The 13,058-nt window shown below is 41.6% G+C and overlaps 1 protein-coding gene across 1 annotated transcript in view; it reads right to left on the bottom strand.

The window, feature by feature from the left end:
- Positions 1 to 13,058, bottom strand: part of pde4ba (phosphodiesterase 4B, cAMP-specific a) — a 176,378-nt gene that overhangs the window by 120,169 nt on the left and 43,151 nt on the right.

A 13,058-nucleotide genomic window follows, 5' to 3' on the forward strand; every position in this document is an offset into this window, starting at 1 on the left:
TCAATTTCTATCTTTCTTGAAAATACTGTACATAAAATTACATTTAATAGAAGTCTGCCCTACGAACATAAGTTCTAAATGTGGAAAAATCTAAATAAAACAGAAAACAGCTGCAATTAATATATTTTACATATTTGGTTTAGGCATGTCAGACAAATCTTCAGTCTAATATATTCAAACAAGAGTGCTGTTACAACACTAACAAACAAGCAAAAAAGTAATATGGTATGGTTGTGTTTTTTGGACATGGTATTTTAGGTATTTTGGAGTGCCATGAAATTCCATGGTATATGCATTTATATATATATATATATATATCTTACCATGGAACTTCCATTGTACGTTTTGTAATAGGCAAAAAAGAAAAAGAAACTCCCCCACAGAACAGAGATATGAAAAATGCTTTGCATTGATTGATATATGCTGTAGTCGCTGTAATAAATTTCCCATTACCTTCTGGCATGCAGACTCTACATTTGTGTGTACTGCAAAATCAAGCAAATGCTTCTTTCAATTTAGATTTCCTCAAAAGGTGCACACAAAATCAAACATAACACAACCTGCACTCAGATTCACAAACAAATGACTCTCATGTGGCAATTCTAATGAACTGATTAGATTCTAATGAATCGATTAGAATCTGTCATGTCAGGCAGATGAAGAAAGGAGATCTAAATAAACCACAATTTTATTAAAAAAATTAAAGACTATTCAAAATAGCAAAGAAAACATAACAGCTCTGTGTTAAAGCATATTTTTCTTTCTCTCTCTCACACACACACACACACACACACACACACACAAACAGCAAACCCCTAAGACTTATAAGGTAGTTTATAAGCAAAAAGCTACAAGTCTGTAACAGCATTTCACCAGCAAAGAGACACAAAGAGACCAGTGGTTATATGAGGGAATTTTAAAAGTGTGATTTTTAGACCTTGAAAAGTTAATTAAATTTAATTATATTTATATTAGTGACGGAATATATATATCCTTCACTTTCACTTTCATCAGCGCCAACCCATCCCCCATCGCATGGGTGTGATGCTGATGCAGGAGCCAGCCAATAATGAGTCGAAGTGAACGTAAACGTAAACCGCGTAGGAGAATGACACAGAAGAGAAGAAATTGTTGAATAAAGTCGTTATTTTTGTTTTGCTTTTGCGCACAAAAAGTATTCTCGTCGCTTCATAAAATTAAGTTTGAACCACTGCAGTCACGTGGACTATTTTAACGATGTCTTTAGTACCTTTCTGGACCTTGAAAGTGGTAATTAAATGGCTGTCTATGGAGGAGTCAGCTCTTGGATTTCATCAAAAATATCTTAATTTGTATTCGATGAATGAAGGTCTTACAGGTTTGGATTGTCATGAGTGTGAGTAATTAATGACAGAATTTTCATTTTTGGGTGAAATAACCCTTTAAGGTCCTGCCACAGCATTTCAATTGGTTGAGGTCTGGACATTGACTGGGCCAGTACAACACCTTAATTCTTTTCTGTTGTATTTGCTGGTAACTTTGGATCATTGTCCTTTTGCATGATATCGGCCAAGCTTTAGCTGTTGGACAGATGGCCTCACATTTGAATCTAGAATACTTTGGTATGCAGAGGAGTTCATGGTCAATTCATGACTGCAAGGTGCGCAGGTCCTGCGGCTGCAAAACAAATCTAAATCATCACCCCTCCACCATCGTACTTGACTGTTGGTATGAGGTGTTTGTGCTGATATGCTGTGTCTAGTTTTCACCTAACTTTGCATTATGGCCAAACATCACCACTTTGGTCTTGTTTGTCCAAAGGACATTGTTCCAGAAGTCTTATGGTTTGCTCAGATGCAACTTTGAAAACCTAAGCCGTGCTGCCATGTTCTTTTTAGAGAGAAGAGGCTTTCTCCTGGCAACCCTTCCAAACATGCCATGCTTGTTCAGTCTTTTTCTAATTGTACTGCCATGAACTTTAACATTTAACAAGTTGGCTGAGGGCTGTAGAGTCTGAGGTGTAGTTCTTGGGTGTTTTGCGATTCCTCTGAGCATTGCATGTTTCTCTGAGCGTTGGACGTCCACTCCTGGTAACACTGGCAACTGTCTTGAATGTTTTCCACTTGTGAATAATCTTCCTTACTATAGAATATTGGACTTCAAATTGTTTGGGAAATGGCTGTATAACATTTCCCAGATTGATGGCAGCAACAATTGCTTCTCTAAGATCATTGCTGATGTCTTTTCTCTTTGGCACTGTGTTAACACAAACCTGAATGCTCCAGACCAGCAAACTGCCAGAACTTCTGCTTTTATAGAGGTGGTCACGCTTGCTGATGATCTGTTTAATCAAAAGCATTTGATCAGCAGTGTCTGACTGCTACTTACCCTCTTAATTCTTATGGAAGCAGTAAGGGTGTACTTAGTTTGTCACCCATGGCTTTTCCATTTTGGCCTAGTTGTTGTTAAATAAATAATGACACTGTGAGATATGTCATGTGTTGTTGTTCATCTGTATTTACCTGATTTTAAGACCTGACTCTCTCTCTCTCTCTCTCTCTCTATATATATATATACATACACACACACATACACACACACACACACACACACACACACACACATACACTGTTTAAAAAAATTAAAGGAACACTTTGAAAACACATCAGATCTCAATGGGGAAAAATATCATATTTAATATAATATATAATATTTCATTGCAGCAACTCAAAATGGTACTCAGTAGTTTGTATGGCCCCCACGTGCTTGTATGCATGCCTGACAACATCAGGGCATGCTCCTAATAAGATGACGGATGGTGTCCTGGGGTATTTCCTCCCAGATCTGGACCAGGGCATCACAGAGCTCCTGGACAGTCTGAGGTGCAACCTGGCGACATCGGATGGACCTAAACATAATGTCCCAATGGTGTTCTATTGGATTTAGGTCAGGCGAGCGTGGGGGCCATTCAATGGTATCAATTCCTTCATCCTCCAGGAACTGCTTGCACACTCTCTCCACATGAGGCCGGGCATTGTTGTGCACCAGGAGGAACCCAGGACCCACTGCACCAGCGTAGGGTCTGACAATGGGTCCAAGGATTTCAGTGAACTTGCTCTCATGTGTGAAAAGCACAGGGCGCCAGTGGCAGACCTGACAATTCTAGTGTTCAATGGCAAATGCAAATCTAGCTCCACAGTGGCGGACATTGAGCACAGGGCCCACTAGAGGATTCCGGACCCTCAGGCCACCCTCATGAAGTCTGTTTCTGATTGTTTGGTCAGAGACATTCACACCAGTGGCCTGCTGTAGGTCATTTTGTAGGGCTCTGGCAGTGCTCATCCTGTTCCTCCTTGCACAAAGGAGCAGATACCGGTCCTGCTGATGGGTTAAGGACCTTCTACGGCTAGTGAAACTAGTGAAAAACAGTCAGAAAAGATGAGTAGGGAAAAAAATGGCAGTGGCCTCCACCTGTAAAATCATTCCTGTTTTGGGGATTGTCTCATTGTTGCCCATCTAGTGCACCTGTTGTTAATTTCATTAACACCAAAGCAGCTGAAACTGATTAACAACTCCCTCTGCTACTTAACTGACCAGAACAATATCCCAGGAGTTTAACTGACTTGATGCTATTCTCTGATTGAAAAGTGTTCCTTTAATTTTTTTGAGCAGTGTATATATATATATATATTATATATATATATATATATATATACACACACAATGCACAGCATAAGTGAGTACACCCCCTCTGAAACTTCTGAAAGTCAGCAATTACTCAACTACTTAGAAGACATGTTAGGATTCTTTAGAGATATAATGTTCCAGCAAGTCTGCTTAATCAATTATCAAGGAAGTATGTCAAAATTATTCAGGAAAATAAGATTTTCTTATCAAGGTGATAAAATGTTGTGTAGCAAAAATGAGTACACCCTCCTAAAAGTTACTAAATAAAACAAAATAAAAATTTTCTGGTGCAAGTTTAAGGCAATGTTTGATCAACAGGTAAGTATGTTGAACCAAAACATTTAAAGAGAAGTAATTTCTTGACATTTAAAAGTGTTATATAGCCCACTGAATCATTCTCAGACTTAATGCTGACAACAATGGAACCACTTGGGAGAGAACTGTCAGGAGACTTATTTCTTAGCACAAAAGAGGACAGTGGTACAAGAGGATTACCAAATCATTGTGTTAAGTGTGAAAATATAGCAAAAGTAACACAGAAATTCAAAAACAATGGACTTGTGACAAGGCCCCTGAAATAATCAGGCCTTCATAAGCTTTTATTTAGTGATGAGGGATTTTTTTGCTAGACAAAGAACAGGAGAAATACCAAGCGAGTGTCTCAGAGCCAGCAAAAGCTATGAAAAGAATGACTGTTTATCTCACAGAGTAAGATGCGGCCTGCAGAAATGACATGCATGGTTGTTGTTCTCACTGGAACTACCTACTGTAGCCAAAACACAATAAAGTCAGTTGGCCAGTTAGACTTCTGGGAATCAAAATTCTAATCGTTAATGGTGAGTTTATATTTCACCATTCTAACATTTTTTCTCACAATTGTGCATTTACATCTCTCAATTCTGACTTTATTGCGTCTTAACGAATATGGGGAACGCCTTAGCGGGAACCGGTGTCTGAAACACTATCAAATCATGGCAATCGTATTGGCCGGTGACAGCCTATGACGTCACTACTAGTGCGACCCAAACGCACATAAGGGGCGCCTAGAGAGCAAGTCATCCTCTTTTGTCTTTCAGGGACTGTTTTGTTTGAAGCGCTATTCAAAGGTAAGAACGGCTGTTTACAGACGTTTCAGTCAGTGTGCACATCCATGTATAGTTACACACTTGACTCTATAAGGCTGTTTACCCGCACTTGAGTGTTTCCCTTGGCAACCCTAGTTGCGTGTTTCCTGTCTGCACTCGTGTTTATGTGTTATAAAGCAGAAAACGGTCCTGTCTGTATATGGCAGGACATACGCGGTGGCAGTTTATGCTGTGCTCCAACTAAAAATCCCCCCCCCCAAACACTGTTAATATCAGTCTTGAAGCTGGGTCGATGATCAGTTTGTTCCATTATTAGGGCCCTTTGGTCCAGCGCAGGGCTTGTTAGTAAGTGTTTATTCCTTTCAGTTTACAGCAGTATGGCAGGCCTCATTTACATTAAGCCCTCCGCTTTCTGTTGTCACAGGTTGAGCTTTGTAGGTCACCTCACCGTTGGTGAGAATTGTTATATTTTTGGTGACCTCATCTCTCCCTATGGAAAGGAATAAAGGGGGTGTTTATTCATATTAGGCGCTTTTTGTCAGGCCTAGAATGGACCGATGTTGGGTTTTGTTTCATTATTATTAACCCTTCTGTTGGTCCGACATAAGGGCTTGGTATTGAGTGCATCCTTTCAGTCTACAGCAGTATGGCAGGCCTCATCTACATTAAGGCCTCCATTTACTGTAGTTACAGGTTGAGCTTTGCAGGTTGTCTTTTCTGGCGTGAGAACCATTTTACACTTAGTGACCTCAGCTCCCTATAGAAAAGGAATAATAGGGGGCTTTTATTCTTTTATATCCCAGGCGCTTTACACCAGACCTGAGGCTGGACCAATGATGTGTTGGTTCCATCTGTTTGAACCCATCTGTGGATCCAGCACAGAGCTTGTTAGTGAGCGCATCCTTTCAGACTGCAGAGTATAGCAGGCCACTTTTACATTTAGGCCTCTTCTCTTTGAAGTCTCAGGTTGAGCTTTTAGGTTACTTCTCCCTCTGTGAGAGCCATTACAAATTTAGTGACCTCAGCTCCCTTTAGAAAGGAATAAGGGGATATGTACTCTATGTTTTATGTATTGAGGCATTTAAACTGGGACCCTGGAGCTCCCATTCTTAGGGAAGGTTATCGTGACGCCCTTTATATGAGCCTATTCTCTTTGTGAGGTCTTAATAGCGGGCAGCATTAAGAACGAAATATCACCTGGGGTGAATGGTATGGCCTCCTCTCGATCTGAGAGTTGGTTTTCTAGGCCGCCGCTCATCTGAGCTTCAGGTAGTTGATATGTCAGGTGTTTGGCCCTCCGGGGCCGCCCTGATAATTCTTCTGGGTTGAGTGGGCTGGCTTCCTCTCGTTAAAGAGAGTCATTTGTCGAAGCCACCGCTCTGCTGAGCTCCAGGTAATATCACGATTTGAAGTGTTTGGCCTTTGTTAGGCCCCCTTGGTACCTTCCCCTAGGTTGAGTGAAGCGGTTTCCTCTCACTTAGAGAGTAGATGGCGATATGCTGAAGCCTCCGCTCCCCCGAGCTCCAGATAGATCATGACGGTAGGTGTTGGCCCTCTCTGGGCCACCCTTGACATCACCCTGTATGAGTGAGCTGGCTTCCTCTTGTTTGAGAGTCTCTATTCAAGGCTGCCGCTCCATTTGAGCTCTAGGTAGTTGAGGTCTTTGAAGTTGGCCTACTGCAAGGCCACCTTGACAATCACCCTATGATGAGTATGTTGGCTTCCTCTCATTTGAGAGTTTTTTGAAGCTTCTGCTCCACTGAGCTCCAGGTAGTTGATGTCCTCAAGTGATGGCCTGTTAAGGCCACCTTGACATTCCCTGTGGTGAGTGTGTTGTTTCCTCTCACTTGGAGAGTCGTTTTGTTGAAGCCACCGCTCCATTGAGCTCTAGGTGGTCAGTTCCCCTGAGTGTTGTATGAGCTGGCCTCCTTTCTTTAGAGTTGTTAGGCTGAAGTCTCCGCTTCATTGAGCTCCAGGAAGGTCATGAGTGCGTGTGTGCCAGCCCTTCTTTTGGGCCGCCCTGATATCCGGCCTAGGCTTGTACTCAGGAATACGTCTTTTTTGACAGAGGCAGTTCAGCTGTAGCTTTCTGCCTCCTAGCATGCAGTAGCCCGGAGTAGGCTACTCCTTGGAGAGCCTCTCCAGCGTAAGACTAGCAGCTAGTGATCCTAGTATGCCTCCTCTCTTTGTTATAGTCGTCCCCGGCCGGGGCCCGCCTTCTGCAATAGGCTATTAAAGCAAGTGGCAGGCCTTACGGCTTCCTCAATGTATCTAGGTTGAGCTGAAACTCCTCGATATTAGAGTATAAGCGATATGCTGAGCTTCAGTTCCCTGGTGGTGTTAGGCACTGACAAATAGCCAGGTGTTGTAGGCTTTTGTTGAAAGCCTCCCCTGTGGTTGTCCTTGAGCATTGTTAGACTTCCTCTCGTTTAGAGAGTGGAAAGCACTATGCTGAAGTCTCCGCTCTCCAGAGCTTTGGTAGTAGCTTGTTTGAGCTTGGAGCATCTCTCCACCAAAAGCTCCTTGATTATTATCAAGTCACGGAGTCGAGTGTTGCAGGCCCCTCCTGTGGAATTTCTTCCTGTTGGGGCCTCCATTCCTCCAGAGCTGAGCTCAGACGGCTTTTCTCGTCTTGGAGCGAGAGCTTTTGCTCAGGTTTTTACCTTTGAGCCTTTCTCGGGTTAGCTCACTTTGCTCCCAGAGCTCTGTGCCCCATATGTGCCCCATATGTGCCCAACACCAGTGATGCTCAGGTCGAGCGTGTCGAGTGCTCCCCCTTTTCAGGGTGAGTTGAGCACGCTCCCTTAGAGCTCAAGCATTAGCCTCGGGCCTGTGGCCGTGTTATGCTAGAGTAGTAGGCCCTGACTAAGGCCTCCTCGTCAGCCTGGCCCCATAGTTTTGTACTCCCCTTGTTTTAAGGGTAGAAAGCGATATGCTGAGTACACAGCTCATTATAGCAATGCGAACGAGTATTCCAAGCCTGCATACCTCTAGTGGCTATCTCTGCTGGAGTCAGATTTGCTACCAAGTAGTTGGCCCTCCTTGGGTCACCTTGAAAGCGATCCTCTGGGTTGAGCTAGGTTCCTGAGTGTCCTAGCTCCCTAGAATTGAGCAGATGGTTGTCAGGTAGTTCAGGCTCCATTGGAGCCTCCCTGATACTAGCCCTGGAGTTCTAGATCTTTACCAAATAGTTGGCCCTCGAGCGGGCCACCTTGAAGGAGATCCTCTGGGTCGAGTAGGTCCTTAGCACTTCCAGCTAAGATAGTTTTCTGACTCCCTAGAGTTATATCAGAGTGTAGGCTCTTTAGGGGCCTCGCTGGTACTTGCATTGAGCTTGGTCAATACTCGTCTCGGTTGAGTCCAGTGGGTACTCCCCTCACATTGAGGGTCGTTCTTTAAAGTACTGCACTCCCGAGATCTGATCGGAAGGTTGAAGGTCTCTCGTGAGACCTCCCTGGGAGGTCAGTATTGAAGGCTGAGGGCCTCGCCCCTGAGTTGTTCATTGAGGTTTAAAGGGTTCTTTTTAGAAAGAAATCCCTTGATCGATCAGCTCCTGTTGGAGCTGGAGGTACGTCTCTCTTTTGGGACCCTTTTTAGAGTATTCAGCCTCCAGAGTGCTTATTAAGAAGTGCTCTGTAGATCCTAGGTTGAGCAAAGTAACTCCCCTCGATTACAAGGGTTCTAGCGGTATGCTTAGTTCTGCTCCTCAGGATGCCCGTCTCTACGTCCGGTCTGAGTTGGTTACTTCTAGTTACTGCCAGTTTGCAGTCCCTCTTTCTGGACCCCTCCTCTGGAGGCTAGTGCTTTAGAGATTCTGTTTTGGTAACAGACAGGTTGCTGGCCAGACTAGATTTCTACTAAGTGGGACCAGGTCGGCCTCCCTGATGGCAGTCAGGGTAGACTATGCTCCCCTGAGAAGTGACTGGCCGGGGCTCCTTTCGGCTCCCTGGCCACATTCCCTTAAAGGGTCCCCTTCTGTTTGAAGTCGTTGGTTCCAAGCCTTTGAGCGGCCTTGGTAGGCCTCTAGATGTTTCTGGAGGCCTCTTTGAGGCTTACAGCTTGGGTGGTGGCCGTAGGGAATGCTGTCACTGACAGCCTTTGCGACCCTTAGGAGGAGTGTTTTTTTTTTTTTTTTGGCATTTCAGTTGAAATGGTTTCTGATAGTTGTCACTGCCATTCTTTGGCATGCACTTCCCTCAGCATGGCGGCATGGGTATTCGTTCCCCATATGCGTTAAGACGCAGTGCGAGTTCCCTTTCGAAAGGGAACGTCTCAGGTTACGCATGTAACCATGGTTCCCTGAGAACAGCGAACGAGACACTGCGTCTCCCTGCCATGCCTCGGGGCCGCCTGCTGAACAGTCCCTTCAGACGATAAGTGGATGACTTGTTCTCTAGGCACCCCTTATGTGCGTTTGGGTCGCACTAGTAGTGACGTCATAGGCTGTCGCCGGCCAATACGAATGCCGTGATTTGATAGCGTTTCAGACACCGGTTCCCGCTAAGGCGTTCCCCATATGCGTTAAGACACAGTGTCTCGTTCCCTGTTCTCAGGGAACCATGGTTACATGCGTAACCTGAGACGTTCTACAGCATTTATTAATCTTTGTTAATGTTAATTTCAACATCTACTAATACATTATTAAAATCAATAGTTGTATTTGTTAACATTAGTTAATGCACTGTGAACTAACATGAACAATCAATAAACAGCTGTATTTTTAATAACTAATGTTAACAAAGATTAACAAATACAGTAACAAATGTATTGTTCATGGTTAGTTCATGTTAGTTAATATATAATAACTAATGTTAACAAATGAACCTTATTGTAAAGTGTTACCTAAAAGTTTAATACAGCTTTGTGCATGTAAGACCATTTGCATTACAATGTTGTGTGCTGTGCTGTCCAACAGAGTGGTAGTAGTGAGTGTGATGGGAAGATATGTGGGCAGCTGAAGGTGTTTGATAGCAGACCATCACTGGCTGGAAAGCAAAGGAAACTTGCCAGCAACTGATATCATCAGTACAGCTGAGAAAAGAAGAAGAGTATTTCTGCATCATCTGCCAGGGACCACGAGAAAAACTCTCAGAAGTGAACAGAGCTCCATGTTATGAAGAGGAACATTGTGGACAGTCTGCTAAAAAGCTCATCTAAACAGTCAGAGCTACAGAGCTCTAGATGCTACGACAAGAAAACACACCTACACACTCCCTCTTTACTAGAACCAATTCAAGGGGAAGGTTTCATTTGAAAACAGAGAAGGTGGAGGCCAAATGATGCCCTAACCTAATAGAAAAGGCATTACCGCAGATCAGTTGTACATACGTGGTCAAATTGTAGAAATATCTGTATAAGTTTTACAACCCTACATAGAATTTTTTTTTTTCAAGACTGTAAAAAACAACTTCTAATGTAGTTCCTTCAGCATGGAATTTCATGTGCTTCGCTCTGCTGCTTTTGTCCTTAAATGCAATATTCACTTTGAATGCTGGGTACAATTTGCTACCCATCACATCCTGGGTGAATGAATCATGCTGAGAGTCTTAGAGTTCATTTCAATATTTCAAAACACTCTGACAGGGACACTGCAGAAAAGTTCAACTTTCCACACAGACATATAGCGATACTTATTCAAAGGTTTGGTCTGTTCTCTGATCCTTGAACATGTTGTTTCTGACAAAACGTCTCCTGGCTAGAGGTGACTACTAGAAAGACAGATGTTACAGAGATTTTCAAGCAATAAATAAAAGTGATTTGAATGACCCATGTACTGTATTCCAAGTCTTTTGAAGCCATACAAAAGGTCTATGAGAAAGACAGAACAAATTCTTAATTTTTTATGAAATTACGTGGTACAAGTTGAGCTCTCTGAAAATTCAAGTTTACAAGTGGTAATTACGAGTTCTACGAAGATGTGAACAGTTTTGTAATTACAGTAATTCCAACATGCCGTGAACAAAGCTTTAGTATCATTAACATACTATTATAGTTTTGTTAATATTTTAAATTATTTTAAGTTTATTTTAACCTTTCATTTTCATTTTAAACACATTTTTAGATTTTTTATTAGTTTTTGTCTTCATAGTAAACTTGCTGTCACCCACATCACACTGATTAGATCGCTGCAATAGTAAATGGATTTTTAACTGATCCCACCCACAAAATTCTCATTCGAGAAACCATTTCACTCAGATATACATCAAAATAAAGAAGAAAACTTCCATTTCATGCTGACATTAACCCGTTATTCACTGAAAAACTTGACATCCAGTCTATCTCTCCTTGAGAGCATTCATGAGCAAAGTAGCCCTGTTTGTTCTGTGAATAAATCATTCTTTTGAGTCAAATCTATTCAGTGAATCATTTGACCCAGATCACAACATCAACCTGATTCATTCTAATTTATTCATAAATCTGAATGATTCGAGTTGATCCAGTTGTAGTGGTGTAATCAGCTCTCTGGAAAAGAAGATTTTCAGTTAACAATGATTTCCATTTTGGTATGTTTTTCACAAAGATATTATATGGCTTCAGAAGACATGGATTATACTGTATAATATATACGTGTGTGTGTGTGTGTGTGTGTGTGTGTGTGTGTGTCAAAATCTTAGGTTCCCATTCTTTACTAGTATCCGCGTCAAAACAGCAACAAATTTTCATTTTTGGGTGAACTATTACTGTGTCCTTAGACACCGTGTTCAGATTCCCCTCCTATAAAGGCCAGAAATGAAGATATATTGCAGAATTAAGATGTCCTCTATGAGCTCATGATGTCAGGCAAAGGACAACATAATCTGCATTTGACCGATCCAAACATTAGCTCACGATAAACAAATCATTTTTTGATTGGACAGCGTCCTCCTAAGTTGATGTTATCCAGCCGATTGGACCAGCCCTGTCTGTGACTCAGAATTACAGCGTTTTGTCCCCGAATGAACTCTGTGTGGAGAGCACAGGAGCACGACGGAGCAATCAGCCAGACCAGGGATGACCAAGGTGACCTCCTGAGATTCCCTGTGTTTGGAACATTCTGCGGTCAGCTCACAGTCAGCTCCTGCAGTCACCCGAGACCACATTCTTTTTTAATTCATTAGACTAATGCAGCATCACTCTATAAAACAGCCCTGTGTTCTACAGACAACCTTTTCTCCTTCAAACTAAAATTACCCAAAGCACACGCACTCTAACAAAATACCTTCGACCATATGGTGCTTGACTCTCACTGACTTTGTTTGAAAGAAAAAACTTCAAAAAAAGTGTTTTATCATACACAGCACATTTAATGGACCAAACAACATGATAGGATTGCCAAAATATCAAAATTTCAGTAGTCCAGATGGTTCTCAATTCCAATCCTGGCTAGGGATGCAACGATTATAGATTTTGTTGGTACAATTATAGTCTGAGGAATAATCACGGTTTCACGATTATCACGATTATTATGCATTCATTAATTTCACAACACTACTAATGTATAAAATCACATAAACACTCTTTAAAAAAAATAATTATAAAGACAAACAAAAGTCCATCTCTCCCTTTTGAATTAAAGGTGACCATAAACATCCACATCAGTATTTCTCTTTTGAAAATAACAAATGGAAATAATCACAAAATTATTTAGTGTTTTAAGTTCGTGCATTCTTTTTACATTTCTTTTGGAACAGAGGACTTGGAAACGGTGAAAAAATGTCTTTGTTTTTTTTTACTTAAACATAAATAATACTATAACAGGGATGATAAATCACAATGAAAATAAACAAAGTCTTTGTCTCTTTGGAATGAAATATAAGCTACAAATTAGCTATGGATTTCCCTTTCATTTTTTACCCTGCTATTGAGTTATCGTCTTTTATGAGACTAGTTTTTCCGGCTTTCCGTGTTTTCACTGTTATACAGTACGCTAGTACGCATCTCCTGAACGAGTGCAGTATCTCCATTCCAAAACACAGGCAAAAAAGAAGCAGAAAAGAGTGATCTCGCAAATAAGCAGATGCATATGAAAAATAATGCGATCATCAGCATTAAACAGCATATAAATCAAAACTGCCTAACCATACTGAATGAAATGTCGACTATAGGACTGTGAAGCTTTGGGGAGGGGTGTTGATAAACTTGATCTAACGTTAATCAATCTTTGTTTTACATGTACAAACCCGATTCCAAAAAAGTTGGGACACTGTACAAATTGTGAATATAAAAGGAATGCAATGATGTGGAAGTTTCAAATTTCAATATTTTATTCAGAATACAACATAGATGACATATCAAATGTTTAAACTGAGAAAATGCATCATTTTAAGG

Source organism: Ctenopharyngodon idella, chromosome 6, assembly GCF_019924925.1.
Source record: "Ctenopharyngodon idella isolate HZGC_01 chromosome 6, HZGC01, whole genome shotgun sequence".
Taxonomy (NCBI): Eukaryota; Metazoa; Chordata; class Actinopteri; order Cypriniformes; family Xenocyprididae; genus Ctenopharyngodon; species Ctenopharyngodon idella.